The 17,015-nt window shown below is 28.5% G+C and overlaps 1 pseudogene; it reads right to left on the bottom strand.

The window, feature by feature from the left end:
- Window positions 1-6,286: 6,286 nt before the first annotated feature.
- LOC106332134 lies at window positions 6,287-15,050 on the bottom strand (annotated as a pseudogene).
- Between the last annotated feature and the right edge of the window lie 1,965 nt (window positions 15,051-17,015).

The following is a 17,015-nucleotide window of genomic DNA, read 5'->3' as shown; positions in this document are numbered from 1 at the left end:
GGATCCCCCTACGAATCAAAGAGAGCTGGAAGTTCAGAAAATTGTGCATTTGCATAATTTGGCAAACCAGTTACCAGATGCGTTCACAGATACGATAAGGGTGACGAAATCATGTATACCCGCTGAAAATGTTTCATCCAGAGTTGATGTTCCTAAATAACAAACTGATGGAAACAAAATGAATGAACCTAGGGTTCAGTTAAAGAGGGGGAGGCCAGCGGGTTCTAAAGATAAAAATCCCCGAAAGAAAAAGAAATTGGATGAACAAAGTAAGGTTCTAGAAGAACCTGATATTTAAAGATGTCTGAAAGAAGACATAAATAGAAAGGTTCCAGAAGAACCTGATACTGAAAAATGTCTGAAAGAAAGCATAGATAAAGATGATCCAGATGACGAGAAGGGAACATAAAAGTATGAGTTTTCCATCAACTACGCCTAAGATGAAAAGTTATGGATCAGAAATAAGATAAAAGATGTTGATGGAATGTTCTCCTTTTCTGTGTCCAAAGAGATCGATCATGAAAATGATGATCCCGATCCAAGGTCCATTTTGGAATGTCAGAAAACACATGATTGGGAGGAGTGGAAGAAGGCCATTCAAATTGAATTACTCTCCCTGAATAAAAGAAATGTCTTTGGACCTATAGTCATAACGCCTGAGAATATAAATCATGTTGGGTATAAGTGGGTATTCGTGAGAAAAGTAAATGAGAAAAATGAAGTAACACGATATAAAGCTTGATTAGTTGCCCAAAGTTTTTCTCAGATACCGGGAATTGATTTTGAGGAAACATATTACCCGGTAATGGATGCAATTACTTTTTGATTTTTGATGAGCCTAACGGCGTCTAAAAATCTTGAAATGCATCTCATGGACGTTGTGACTGCATATTTGTATGGATCGTTGGATAACGATATATATATATGAAACTCCCTGAGGGATTGAAAATGCCAGGGGCATTGAAAGAAAAATCCAGGGAGATTTGTTCAGTCAAGTTACAGCGATCACTTAACGGATTAAAGAAATCCGGACGCATGTGGTACAATCGCTTAAGTGAATATATTTTGAGTAAAGGATATGTGAATAATGCGATATGTCCATGCGTTTTTATAAAGAAATCGTCATCTGGCTTTGTGATCATTGCTGTATATGTAGATGACCTGAACATAATTAGAACTCAAAAGGAGGTTGATGATGTTCGAACTCATATGAAAGAGGAGTTCGAAATGAAAGATCACGGCAAGACAAAGTTTTGTCTTGGGCTCCAGATAGAGCTTCTCCGAGAAGGAATATTTGTGCATCAATCAAACTATACGAAAAGGTTATTGAAACGCTTTCGTATGGACAAAAACGACTCCTTTGAGTACTCCTATGATTGGTAGATCTCTCAATATTGAGAGTAATCCTTTTAGGCCCTGTGAAGATAGCGAGAAGATATTAGGTCCAGAAGTACCTTATATGAGTGCTATCGGTGGGCTGTTATATCTTGTAAACTGTACCAGACCAGATATAGCTTTTGCTACTAATCTACTGGCTAGATATAGTTATGCTCCTACTCACAGGCATTGAGACGGAATAAAGCACTTTTTATGTTACCTTCAAGGTACAGTTGATTTAGGGTTAATGTATTTTAGAAAACCCGAGTTTGGTATGGTTGGTTGGTTTTGCAGATGCAGGATACTTATCATATCCTCATAAGGCTCGATCGCAAAACGGCTATGTATTTATGATTGGTGGAACCGCGATTTCTTGGTGGTCCCAGAAACCAACTCTGGTTGCGACATCTTCGAATCATGCAGAAACTATTGCGCTTCACGAAGCATGTCGAGAATGTGTGTGGCTTCGATCAATGAGTCACCACATACAAGAATCAAGCGGAATAGTCAATGAGAAAGAGCCGACGAAAGTATTTGAAGATAATTCGGCTTGTGTCGCTCAACTTAAAGAAGGCTATATCAAGAGCGACAGAACAAATCACATCCCTTCAAGATTTTTCTCGTACATAAGGGAGCTCGAGAAAAATAAATAGGTGAACATCGAGTATGTACAGTCATGCGAAAATTCGGCTGGCTTGTTCACCAAAGCTCTTCCGACTACAACATTCCGAAAACATGTCTACAGTATCAGAATGCGGCATTTGCGTGACCTGTGAAGAAAAAGCTATGTCCATTATTCTCAGCGGGAGATTACGGCAGTGTACTCTTTTTTTCTTGTCATGGTTTTTGTCCCAATGGGTTTTTCCATGATTAAGTTTTTAACGAGGCACTACGTAATACAAGATAGATAATCAAAGGGGAGTGTTAAAAAGATAATATCAAATATGATTATCTATCTGAAGAGATAATGCTTATCTCTGATTTTGTCTTATTAGTCAAGTCAGTTTAACCAACCGACTGAACCTATTATTCTATATTTTCTTCTTTACTATAAATAGGCTTTATCCTTCTCATTTAAGAGACAGCAACGTAAAATAAAAGAAAAAAAAAATTGAAACACTTATTCCTCTTGTCTTGTCTTTTTCACACACACATATCACTCTCCTTTTCTCTCCATCTCGTCCACTCTCCATCTCTCCCACAAATATAATAACTTAATTATTTACAACATATGAAAGTTTTTCAGCAAAATACATGTAGAATCATCAGATAGACTACTAATACATCGGTTAACAAATTGTCGATTTAATAATTGATATAACATGTAACAGAGTAATAAATCAATTTTTTTTAAAAAAAAAAATTCAAAGACGTAGTGTATACGAGTATTTGTTAAAGTGCAATATAAATTCTCGTAATTGGAAGAAATTGCTATTATTAAATGTGAATTGTCTTCCTTCTAGCATCAAGCAAGCAACACATTTACTTAAATAACTAGGTGTTTTCCCGCACCATGTGCAGTAAATAAATCTTTTAATCTAATTTATATTTAAAAATAAATTTTATTAAATATTATAGATTTTAAAATTTTTTTACTAATATTTAATATAAATTTGATATATATTAAATCAATTTGTATAAAACTAATAAAAATGATATAAAATTGTATAATTATCAAAAATTTAGCCTAAACAATATTTATAAATTTTTTAGTTATATAAAAAACTAATGATCTTACGATTAGATATTTAAAATTTAAAAAAAATTGTAGGAATTTTTGAAAGCTTTAGTAATACAAATTGGATAATTATACAAAAATAATAATATTTCAAAATTTGAAATATTATATATAAATATATTTATTTTATAGATGATGCATGAGTTATTACCATATTTAAAAAAAATTTACCAAAAAGAAATATAAATATTAAATGTAATATATGAATTATTATCATATTCTAAAAAGTTTGCCAAAAATATAAATCAACATTAAATGAAATTATCCATGTCATATTTTTACGGAAGCCATGTAATAAATTTCAGTAGCCATGTCATATTTGTTTTGTGAAATTGATTGTAGAGAGTACATGTGACAAAATCACTTCGCAAATATAGACTAGGGGATATGATCTCTAAAAATAGAAAGAATAAAAACATAGGAAAAACGGAAAACGAAGTTAATGGTTTTCTTTTCAGTTACACTAGGTGTTTTCTTGCACCAAGTGCAGTAAAAAAATTTAAAATATTTTTTAACAGATAAATATAAATTATATTTTAAAATAAAATTTTATTAATGTTGTAAGTTTTCTTTTTTCGTATCAATATTTTAATATAAATTTAATTTAATTAAACATAAAAATTATATTTAAGAATATGCATGTATATATTTGAAATTATAAACTTAGGTAGATTTTTCTATCTATTTATTTTAATTAAATATATTAAATAAATTTGTAAAAGTTGCATAATTACCAAAAATTAAAATTAAACAATATTTATAAAATTTGTAGATATATAAGAAAATATAAATTTTACGATTAAATTTTTATAATTTTCTAAAAAAATTGTATACATTTTTGAAAATTTTAGTAATAAAATTGTATAATTTAAAAATATATAATTAAATTATATTTCGAAATTTATATTGCCATATTTGAATATATTTATTCTAATGATGATTTATGAGTTATTCCCATATTCTAAAAAACATTTCTAAAAATATAAATTAACATTAAATATAATATATGAGTTATTACTGTATTTTAAAAAGTTATTTTTGATTCTGACAGGTAGCCAGTTGGGCCAACCAGATCCAGTCCACAGCTGGTACAATTTTAATTATAGCAAACATAATAATTTGACCCCAAAAACAACCATAGTAATATGATTTCTCAATCTCTCACACTAATTATTTTGATTTTCTGTTGATATAATAAATTCAACATATACGATTGGAGACTAGTCTATTCATTTGTAATCTAAATAAAACGTCTTATTTATAAAAGAAATTCAGTTTTACCATCTCCAATAGAACTCAATTTTTTCTTTAATAAATTACACCAAAATCGAGTAATTCTGTTATAAAGTAAATTTTGTTCTGATGGTGTTACTTTATAATATAATTACTTTATATTATAGATTAAAATATAAGAAAAAAATAGAATTTCATATGTCCTTATAACTAACATAAAGTCATAAACCATTTGAAAAGTATAGCTCTGACTTGTGTTAGTGGTAATAATTATCTCAGACACATGTTAAAAAGAAATAAGGGACATAAAAATATCCGAAAGCGTTACTTACTGATATTTTAAACTTTCAAAAATTTTGGATCACTTTTAACCTTCAAAGTGATGTTTGTATCACAAAAAAACTTTCAGCATATCTTACTTATTTATCAAATAACAAAATTGACCTATTGTACATGTAAAAACGATGAGATGTTAGTTATTTTATAAAAATATAATTATTTAATGATTAAAATAAATAAAAATTGAGAAAACTAAATAAAAATTCAGAAAACTGAACAAAAAATCAAAAAATAAATAAAAATTAAAAAATTAAATAAAATTCAGAAATTAAATAAAATCAGAAAATAAATAACATTAAATTAAAATATATAAATTTTTAAAAATTAAAAATTTAGAAATTTCAAAAAAATTAGAAAATTCAAAAATTTGGAATATCTTGTTTTTAATAAAAGATTTTTTTTTTTTTAAAATGACATATCATCGTTAACAACAACAGTTTCAAACATATCACTAATGACAATGATGGTTTCTCACATAACCATTAACAATGAGGGTTGATAATGATGGTTGTTAAAAATGTTGTTATTGGCATATCTACCGTTATTTTCAAAAGTGATGTCAAAAACCGTCATTGTTAATGATTATGTAAGAAACCATCATCGTCAATAGTGATACATTTGAAATTTTTATTGTCAACGATGATGCCAGTTTAAAAAAAAAAATCTTATAACTTTTAGAAATGTTTTTTTAAAGATATTTTGAATTTTTATTTTTGTGAATTTTTTGAATTTCAATTAATTTTTGTTTAATTATATATTTATATATAACTTAATTTATTTATTTTCCAATTTTACTTATTTTCTGAGGTTTATTTAATTTATGAATTTTTATTTAATTTAATGATTTTTTTATTTATTTTTTTGATTTTTTAGTTTTCTGATTTTTTATTTAATTTTTGAATTTTTATTTTTATTTTTATATATTTTATTAATTAAATAATTGTTTTTTGGAAAAAACTGCCAACTTATCGTTTTTTGGAAAAAACTGACAACTTATCGTTTTTATATGTACAACAATGAGGGTTACTCTGGGCAATGGAATGTATGAGGAACTTACGACAATTTCAGGTTAAGTTTGCAACAGATTGTTTTCAATTGGTGAAGATGGTTTCGGAACCACAAGAATGACCAACTTTTGCAAGCTATTTGGAAGATATTAAGATCCTGAAAGAAAAAAAAATTTCCGATTAGAGATCGTGTATGTACCAAGAACGCAAAATTCGAAGGCAGATAGCATAGCACGTAGTGTCAAGAAGCAACCGTTTTTCGTTGTTCACATGGATGCAGGTCTCCCGGTGTGGTTCAGAGAGTCGATATGAGTCTATATAAGTTGATGACAAAAAAGAAATATGTACAACATATGAAATTTTTACTTGATGAGCAAGTAAGAAAAGTTGAAGATTTTTTATGATACAAATGTTACTCCTAAAGTTAAAAGTATTAATCAAAACTTGAAGATTTAAAGTGTCAGAAGTGCATGTGCGATTTCCCAAAGAAAGTATTATCAAATATTTCTGAAAAGAAAAACGAAAGACAAGAATGTATTAAAGACGAAAACTAATCAACATTTTTCTTTGCTCTCGGTATGTAACTCTTTGACTATGCGACATATTTGAAAGTCTTGGGATTTTCAGTATCCCTCTCCAAGTAATCTCTGCTGATCAAATCCTCATTACGTTTCTTGATCATCTTTATATTCGGCTGCAAATTAAAACAAAAACCATTAAGAAACATTCATTATGAAACCAATGTTTGTGACTACACTTTTTTGTTTTTACAAGTTTACCTTGAACATTCGGTTAATAAGCTGCTCAACACATTCAGAGACTAACTGTTGATGCGGCAACACTTTCCTGCTCTTCATGATCCGCACAAGTGAAGCATCAATCGCATAGTGTCTATCTTTATCAACATCTTCAACTACTTTCTTGCGGTCATCCACTGGAGGAAGAGGCACCTGTTTCACAAAAAAAAAAATAGTAGCTATATAGTCTTTCTTTTTTTTTTTTAATTGAAAGTCTTTCTTTTTTTTTGAATTGAAAGTCTTTCTTTATTGATCTAAAAACAACACAATAATCTTATGCATACATACCTTGATTCTCCGCATTTTATCGGTGAACTTGGAGTTGAATTCGAAAGAATCGGTTGTAGAGATGGTCTTTGAGGCTGGTTCCTTTTTAAGAAACTTGTACTTTGCGCATGAGAGTGAATGAAGCACCCTTGCAAGATCTTCATGGCTAAGGTTTAGTTGTTCAAGGAGCTCCTGGTAGGTTAATCTTTCTGTGTTGTTGAAAGCACAAAGCACATCAGCCTGAAAACAAAAAAAATATAAAAATATAACGTTGAAATCAAAAACACTTCAAGTAAGAAAAGATATATGAACATACCTGGTAGGTAGAAACAATCAACTCGATTGGTTTAGGATCAAATCTTCCATTAAGATGACAAATTCTCAGAGAATAAATCCACATAAGTCTCATGTGCTTGGTTTTGGTTTCATAATAAGCCTTGAAACTCTCAATACAGTTGACCATTTCGTGTGGTAGATTGAGGTCTGAAGTCTTGTAACTGGCCAAAAGCCAGTGGTCAGAACAGTGACCGTGAAATCAACACCTTTTGGTTTACCAGTATTGCCATTTTTTATCCGTCACCATTCCCTTCATCTTTGAAGTAAACTGCCCACCAAATTGTCCTTTGAGCTTTGTTAGTATACTTCTTTCATGATCATCATTAAACTTTCCGAATAATAGCCTGCGTGCTTGTTTCTTCCTGCGTCGTGCATACAACAAGCCATTCTAAATACCAGTTCCGTCTCAAATAATTTCTAGACCTTGTTCAAAAAGTTATTAAAAGTATATATATATATTTTTTTTGTTGTCAACGATTGCTTTTATAAAGCTTAACAGGCCATGGACCCATTTACAAGCAAATCAAACTTAATCCACAACAAAATCGTGAAGCCCAAACAAAGTCCAACCCTTTTTTACAAACCCAACCCGACAGATCAAGTATGCACGTGTTGGCTGATTAGACTTCGAATTTTCTGGATTCAAGAAGAGTAATCCGGTGCCACCGCCGGCTACATGTCGGTCCGAGAACCACTGTTCCTCTTCGCCTCTTAGTTCGATTCGTTTGCTTGCTCCAAGCATCTCTTAATCGCCGCAAATCCAACGAAACTCTTCTTCATATCGCCAGATGTGAATCCCATGTAAGCTTCAAAAGAGACAGCAACAAGATCTTGCCGGAACGCCTTCAATAAGACTCCGACTAATCTAAATCCGCGCCAACTCCTCACCGCTTCAACAATCATCTCCTTTCTTTACCTTACATGAGACTTCACCAACAATAGAGAGCAAAGATTGATTCCTGTTATGATGAAGAAACAGAGCTTGGCCAGCAGATACAAATAAGAGGTTTCCCGGATTTAGCGGAATAATAGTGAGCACAGAGAAGGGGAGCAAAACTGATCCGGAAAAGAACCAGATTTTATTGAACCAAACCAAATCAGAATCAAAAGAAGAACATGAAGAACAAATTCGATTTGATTTGAAACCCACTACAAAATCGTCAAAAGGAAACAAAAAATCGCCTATGCGAAGGAGATAATCGCCATAGCGAAACTACAATCGATCCAAAGATCGAAAACGAAAACAAAAACAAAACAGAATCTCCTCCCCTGTGAAAGATTTTGATCGGGGAACAGGGGAGAGAGATTTCTCTCTAGAGAAAGAGAGAGAGGATTCTTATTAAAAGTATATCTAACAATGTAATAACTAGTTTTAAAACTTTCTTTTGAAATGGGAAGCTCTAAAATTTAGATGTATTTTTAAAAATTAATAATTTTAGACCATAATTTTATTTAACTTTCAGATTCAAACCGTGATGGACCATTTACACATGCTATAAGATGACTACTAAATACTATCTTGAATAAATACATTAGCTTAAGCAATAAGATTTAAAGATGAGTGTACCTATAGAACTCGGCGAAAAGATCCTAGTCACTTATGTAGTCAAGCAGGGGGATCTAGAAAAATATTTTTTATAGGGCAAAATATATTTTTTTACATGTGATTGATTTAAAATAATTTTACAGTTTTCATCATACTATTATAAAAATATCATGTAGATTATAATAAATATATTTATTAAAGATTTTTCCATTTCTAAAAGATATATATATGTATATATAAAAGTTTGTTTTTAGAAGATACATTTTACATTTCAATATATTTTACATGACTTAGTAATGGAAAACTTTAATCTTTTTTAAAATAATTGTATTTTTGAATTACAATTGGTCTAAAATATTAAAATAGTTAATCATATAAAATAATGTATTTTATCAAACTGAATATGTTTTAATATGCATAAAAAAATTAGTATTTATTTTCTTGAAATAGAGAGAATAGATTAAAAAATTTGATATTCAAGATTGATATTGATTTACGAAACAAAGCTGAATAGATTAAGAACAAAACTAGAGGTGAATTAGAAAGTTCACCATATGGGATAAACCCAAGTTTTGTTCACAAGTTAGACATACATAACTAGTTTAACAAGAAAAAATTAAAATTATAATATGGGAATGAAAATTAATCATGAGACACGTAAACATTACAATAACAAAATAAATAAAATAAAATAAAAGATGAGAGAAAAATATGGTCAAACGAAAGAGGGTATGGCACTATTGTCTCAATTTAACCAAATACTAGATTCTGACCCGCCTTTCCAAAGGGCGGATATATTTTTTGTTTCATATTTTTTTTAAAAAAACTAATTTTATATTTGTGTTTTTCTCTGTAATCATTTTGTGTTTTTTTTTTGTAATCATATTTGTGCAAACTATTTTTTTAAAATTATTAGTAAGAGGTTTTGATAATTGTATTGAATTTGTGATGTTTCATAATTATACATACTTGTGTTATAGCCATTCCACACATTAAGTTTATACTTTATTCCTAAACAGTTATTAATTTTTATTTTTTAAAATAACAAAGTATAGTTATATTTTTGACCCGTGTTTTTAAAATGCGGATTTATTTCTGAAAAAGATCAAATTTATATTTTTGACTATTTATTTACATTTAAATGTTACAAAGAAAGCATTATAAATGTGCAGATTATAATATGTTTAACGTTTTAATACAAATAATTTTGATGATGAAATATGTAATCATGTTTAAATAAAATCATGATATTGTTGCATTTATTAGCATTTTGAATTATTAATGTAATTAAATATTCGTACTCGAAAAATCAATGTGGAATCTTACCGTAAGTCTGGGTCCCAAATCCGATTAAATTCGACATATATTCAAAAATATTGATTTATTATATTTATCTAAATTTTTCTAAATTAAGTTTATAATATATTTTAATATATTTTGCGATATTTTCATATTTGATCTGAATCCACGATAAAAATGGTAAATCTAGTGATCTCTATATAATCCAACTCAGATTTTGGATTAAATTATAAAATTTCTATTTAAACACTCCATAAAATCCGGTTAAAAAACACATAAAATTGGCATTGACATGTAATGGTTGACCCGAAAAAACCTAGATAAATCTAATGATCTTTTATTTTGTTTTAATTTAAATTTAATTTCATGATAATTATTATTTAATTTATTTATAGGCAAAATCGTAATTTTGTAGATAGATTAGTCAAGTAATTTTTATTTCATGAAACTGAAATAAAAATCTAATTATATTTGGTAGATAGAAAATAATTTTTATATTAACTTTTCCAATGGTAAATAATATTATAATAATATATTATCTATTTTATTAAAATAGCAGGGTTAGTAAATATAAAGCATAAACTTAGATTTTAAATATTAGAATTCATAATTGTAAGTATAAAGGTGGATATTAATTCATTGGATTAACTAATGTATAATGTATAAGTAATGTATTATTTGTTGATTAATAACATATATTGTCCGTAACAGTCTAGATGTTTTCCAAAAAAAATTGCTATTTATTTTACAGATTTTTATCGACATATATCAATAATTTATTTGTACACTTTTGTGGATCCTAAAATATAGGAATCAAAGGAAAACGGTTACCGTGTAAAATATTTGAGGTTTTTTAAGTAGGTCAAAACTGTTAAAAAAATGGTTACAAAATATATATTTATATTCAATTAGAAAGTATATGGTTATTTTTATGAGAAAATAATTGTTGGACCAAACAAATATCAATAGGTCATGATTCTAATTTAATAGAATAGATGCTAGATTCATTTATTCAAAATTTTGTTAGAAACAAAATCCTTTATATATTAATTGAGGATCTTTTAAAAAGATGTAACCTCAAGTTAGTAGTAAATAAAAAAAAATTCATGCTGATGTGACATTCGTTTAAGCCCTCTTAATGCTGACGTGTTAGAATTTTAATGAGTTTGGAAATAGTATAGCCTAATTTGGATCAGGATAAGATATAACACAAATCGATAAAATAATAAGATAATAATATTTTTAAATCTCTCATGTAAATATAGAGTCCCATTAAAATCATAAATTAATAATCTATCAATATATTTTTAATAAACACAAACTAAACATTATATTGTTGATTATATATTCAAAATAAAAATACCTCTATTTTGCTTAACATTTTAATAAAATTTGATAATATTTAGTAAAATTATATCGGAAACCATATAACAATTCTATGAAACATAAAAATATGAGCAATTATCTCAAATAGCAATTTTTAAGTTTTTGTCACAAAATAGCTTTCAAAAAAGAAAATGACCAAAATAGTCCATTTTTATTTTGAAAATTTTAATTTTAATTTTTTATTTTTTAAAATTTGAAACTCAATCCCCAAAACTTCACCCTTAACTCTAAACCCTAAGTCTAGATTAGTTAATCTTTGGGTAAAAATGCATTTTTACCCTTTAATAAAACTTATTTTGGTCATTTTCTTTTTTAAGGGCTATTTTTGTGACAAAAACTTAAAAATGGCTATCATAAAAAATTTCTCTAAAAATATACACAAAATAAGATAATAAAACAATATGAAAATCAAATTTCTGAAATTTAAATAATGTATATACTGTATAATCAAATATTTTTTTATTTTATAAATAAAACTAGAAAAAATAGAAAAAAAAATAAAAAGAAACTTTTCTAAATTAATAAAATTTTAAAGTTCCAACATTATTAATTTATAGAGGTTCTACTATATACCAATTAAAAACTTATGATTGTATCAAAGTTATGATTGTATCGAATATATTAGCCGTGATAAGCAATTGTATATCAGTTAAATATAGAAATTGTGTATTTATTACACAAAAACTTTGGCACCAAGACGCTAATCGATTTTCTTTTGCGTAGTTATGGAAAATACAATAAGTGGCTTCACTATCAGTTAATGCTCTTTTATTCAACACGTTAACCTAACAGGTTAACATGTAATTCTATATAAATGATGCCTAGCACTAATACAATACCATCATCTTTCAAACAAGCAAATCAGCAAAAACAATCTGCAGAAGAAATAATATCTATCAATTCAGTTTTCGATGTGAAACCTTTCAAAACCACGTCGAAAATTAATATATATGAACTTATTGGTAGACATTATTTCTCGCGTAGCAGAAATAATGTCTATCAAATTTATATATAGTAGAAACTCTATAAATTAATACACGATAGATTAATAATCTCTATAAATTAATAAATTTCGTCGGTCTCAGCTTAGGCATGTTCAAAATTTGACATAAATCGATAAAATAATATGTTTTTAGAAAATTCAATGTAAATATATGGTCCCATTAAAATAATAAATTAATAATTTATATGTATACATATTTTATATAAGTAAGAACATATTATCATATTATCATATTATTTGTTTTATATTCACAATGAAATTATCTTTATATTTTCTTAACACTTAATATATTTTTGATGAGATTTAGTAATATTATACCTAAAACCACATTAAATTTCTATGCAATATATATTAAATACACGAAATAATATAATAAAATTAACATAAATGTCAATGAGAAATCTAAATTAGTAAACTTTTGTAAATCAATATCTCTATAAATTAATAAAAATTTAAAATCTCAACATTATTAATTTATAGAGGTATGAACCTAAAATTATTAATTTTAAAAGATATCAGATCATATCAAGTTTTATTTACAAAATAGATTTAATTTTTTTAAATTTTAATTAATTTCAGTTTTCATCTGCTATGAGAATAAATTATTTGATTTATTTTAATACCAAATAAAAACTTTGACTAAAAATAAGATAATAAATAATTAGAATAAATATATTATTAAATTAAATTTTAAATCTAAAAATGATAAAAACATAAACTTATAATAGATGATTATCAATAACAAAATAAAATAATAGTCTTACAATATCATATCAATAAATTTTGGTTTCTCTGTTATCATTTTCTTTGACTAACATAGTACAAATTTTATCAGAATCTAAAGAATCACAAATCTTTTAGTTTATTAAAAAATGTATGAAAAGTTTAATGAAATATTTTAGAAATATTATGAATTTTATGAATTTTACTGAGTTAACCAATGTTGGATCATTGGTTAATGTCGGTTTTTAGGTTTTATCAGATTTTTAATTAATGGTTGTTAAATCCGAACCGGATTATTTACGGGTCACCGATTTCCGGTCTGACCGTGGATCCGGATTGGATTGCCCAAAACATAGAAAATTTTAATAACGAGGTTAGTCATGTATTAGTAACTGTAGTCTCGGAAACCACAAAATATATAGTATATAGTATTTATACTATTTTATAATTTCAGATATTTGAGTCCGCGAGAAAAATAATAATATATCAAAACTAAAATTTTGTAAATATGTTCATAAGCTAGTTTTATAAAGTTAAGTATGGGGCATGTGCCCCACCTTAGATGTAAGTAGATCCGCCCCTGCTTAATCAAGCAAACTTAACGTTGCAAGTAACTCTGCACTTGAGCTTCCAGTCACTTTCTTGTTACAAAAGATTTCAAAGGCTTCTTTCAACGCCTTATGGAAGAGTGTGTGGTTCTGAAAACAGTCTGTGACATAGGCCATGTACTTATCGTGCAAGTCAATTATCTTTCTGACAAGCACCTGTTCCTCCACGCTACCACTAGTAGCTGCGTCTTCGGCTTGTTTGATAAGAGCGTTACCTTCTGAAGTAACATGAAGCCTAAAGGCTTCCGCAACAGGTTCCAAACCTTTGGGGATTGCATGGTAGAGCCTGTACATCCTAGAGAGATCATCCATCTTGTCATCTCTTAGCAGTGCACTGATACCTGAGCTCTCCTTTTCTAGAAGCGGTTTTGCAACCAAAACCAATAGATGGGTTTGCACAATCTCAACTAGTTTAGGCTCGGTGGTTGAATGAAGGTAGTGAGTGACTCTCTCCTTCTCCTTCTTTAAAGCCTCCTCAGACTTTATCATGTATTCAGGGCAAGAATCCTCTAGGATCCAGCTTGAGGATCTGCGGGAATAGTAAAAAGCTGTTTCTTGGAGAAAGAACATCTCAAAATCGTCTTCATATCTCTCCATACTTCCCATCCCATTCTGAACAAAGAGATCTAATATGTTCTTCAGTAGTGCACTATCAATCTGTTGGCCTTCTCGCTCTTTATGAATCTGAAAAACACAAACCAAACCGTGTTAGATAAGACAGAACAAGAAACTCTTCATCTATATGTACTTACCAATGCTATAATAACTTGTTTGACATTGAAGTGAACGTTATTGTAAACATGGTCGCGGAAGCAAGTCATGCCAACTTCAGTTAGGCTTGGAAGGCTTCTCCGTGTAATGAAGTAACGGTCAAGATAGAAGAAAAAGCGAGATAGCCACCTAACCATATCCTTATGAATATCCCACATCCGAGAAAGCTCTCTTAGCATGTATTCATCATGCTTCTCCATGATAGAGGGCAGCACCTAACCACACAAAAATAAAATTAAAAAGACTAGTTTACCAAAAACAAATAAAAAAAACTATTTATAAGAAAACCCCTAATTAATAAATTAGGTCGTTACTCACCGTATGCTTGTCATAATCTTCAAAGATGCCACCATACTTATCATAAAGCTGTTGAGACAAATCGTCAGGTGGTTTCTGGGTGCACATATTGTAAACTGCAGTGTAGTTTCTAACATATTCGTGAGACTCAGAGGCTGGTTCAGGCTTTCCTTCAAGAATCCGTTTGAGCTTGGTAACAGCCGCGTCAATGAGGTCAGATCCTTGATCCATGGTCATAGGCTTGACGTTTTCTCTAGACATGTATGTAAGATAAAGAGTAAAACCCTAATTTAAGATCGTTAGTACTAGGTAGGTCTGAGAGATGTATGAGAGAGGTTTGAGAATAGATGGTGTGAGATATGTTTTTATATTTGCATAAGGCGGTGAAGAACAAATAATAATCGATATTTTATATTTCAAAATAAAAGTAAACTATCAATGGAGAATTTTAAGGAAATAAAAATCTGGAAACTTTATTATTATCATATATATATAAAAAGTTCATATTTCGAGTGTCTTTCTATTTTTTTTGTTAATAATTTCGACATATATATAAGTTTAGTTTCCATTGATGAGTTTACTTTTTTTCTTATGATATTTATTACAAAAAAGAGACCGTGTTTATACACTTGTAAATTTTGATTTTATTTATAATTATTAATCTTATAAGATTATGAGATCATCTGAGACAAATAAATTAAAATAATCAAATGATAAATTCTAATCACTATCCATATAGTTTTATGATTAATTCCAACGCAATCAATCAATCAACCACCATAAAATATATTTATTTCTTTCTTTCATAAATTAATCAATTTACTTTATGAATAGAAAAATACTCTAGGATAACACTAAATTTTTTTTTGTCACAAATATAGACTCTAAAGATTAAAATGACCAAAATGTTTCTTTAAAAAGATAAATATACACTTATATCCAAACCTTAGGGTTTAGAATTAAAAGACGGAGATTTGGGATTGAGGTTTAAAATTTTATAAAATAAAAAATAAATATTAAAAATTTGAAAATAAAAACTTTAAAAATAGTTTCAAAAAGTATTTTCGAATTACAAAAAAGAAATAATAAAAAAAAAATTTCAAAAAAACATTTTCAAAAAAAATAATTTATAAAAAAGTTCAAATTTGAAAACATATAATCTAAAACTATAAAAAAATATTTTTTTAATTCTTTTTTTTTTTGTATATATCTAAGGTATTATGGTTATTTTAGCTATTAAATAAAATATTTTGGTCATTTTATTCCTTGTGGTCTATTTTTGTGATCAAAACTTGAAAATAGTCTATTTAGGAGAATTGACCTTATGAATTTGATTAACTCTTGGTAAAAAAAAACTTAATCTTCATTTACTGGCTTTAACAATTAAGGTTACACATAGATAAATGAGATAAATACATAAATAAGTACATACTCTAAAAGTATGTTCAAATCTGATACTATTTATCAATATTTTAGTAAGTACAAACACTAAATAGAATGAATAGGTTGATGGAAACATGTATTTCGAAAAAAAAAAGTGTTTCAAAAAAAGGTTGATGGAAACATAAATTTATAATCATTATATGTAATCTCCAACTAGGTACACAAAATCAGATACAGAACAGAGTAATCTATAGTTAAGATGGTTTGATACAAAACGTTGAACACACGATTTTTGGTTTCAGATCAACTGTGGATACATCTTCTAATTTTCTATCTAGATCAAGATGCCTTCTTCACAGCCCCTCGATGGTCTTGCACACGGTCTTCTGAAACGCTTCTTGTTCGACCATGTCCAAACAGCTTGCTAACAAGTGTAGCTAAGGAAAAGTTGGTAACAGTTGCGAGCCCTACACTTTGTAATCAAGTTTCCATTCTATAACAACTTCCACGTCTTTGATCATTTGGTCAGTTATAGGCCCGTCGGTGTCTGAAGGGTATACAGCTGCAATAGGATTCAATATCGTGTACAGCGTTTGCTCATGCCTCCCTTCACAAATTTCATTTCAGATCAGCCCATGACAACGATACAGAACCAGTTAACAAATCAACCGAAAGCAGAACATCAGAAGAAGACTTGTACTGTCTAATTCCAATAAAAAAATAAGGAACTTAAAGGCAAAGCCACTAGAATCAAAGACTTGTTCAACACATTTCAAGATTAAGACATCAGCAAGCAATCTAGTCACCGAGTATACTTAAACCTCTAGCTTCAGCTCTACATAAGCAAGAGTGACATCTGCACCAGCTTTGCCTAGAACATCAACTAACACTTATTATAAAGTTTC

Source organism: Brassica oleracea, chromosome C3 (genome assembly GCF_000695525.1).
Source record: "Brassica oleracea var. oleracea cultivar TO1000 chromosome C3, BOL, whole genome shotgun sequence".
Lineage (NCBI taxonomy): Eukaryota > Viridiplantae > Streptophyta > Magnoliopsida > Brassicales > Brassicaceae > Brassica > Brassica oleracea.
This window is presented reverse-complemented; position numbering and strand designations above follow the sequence as displayed.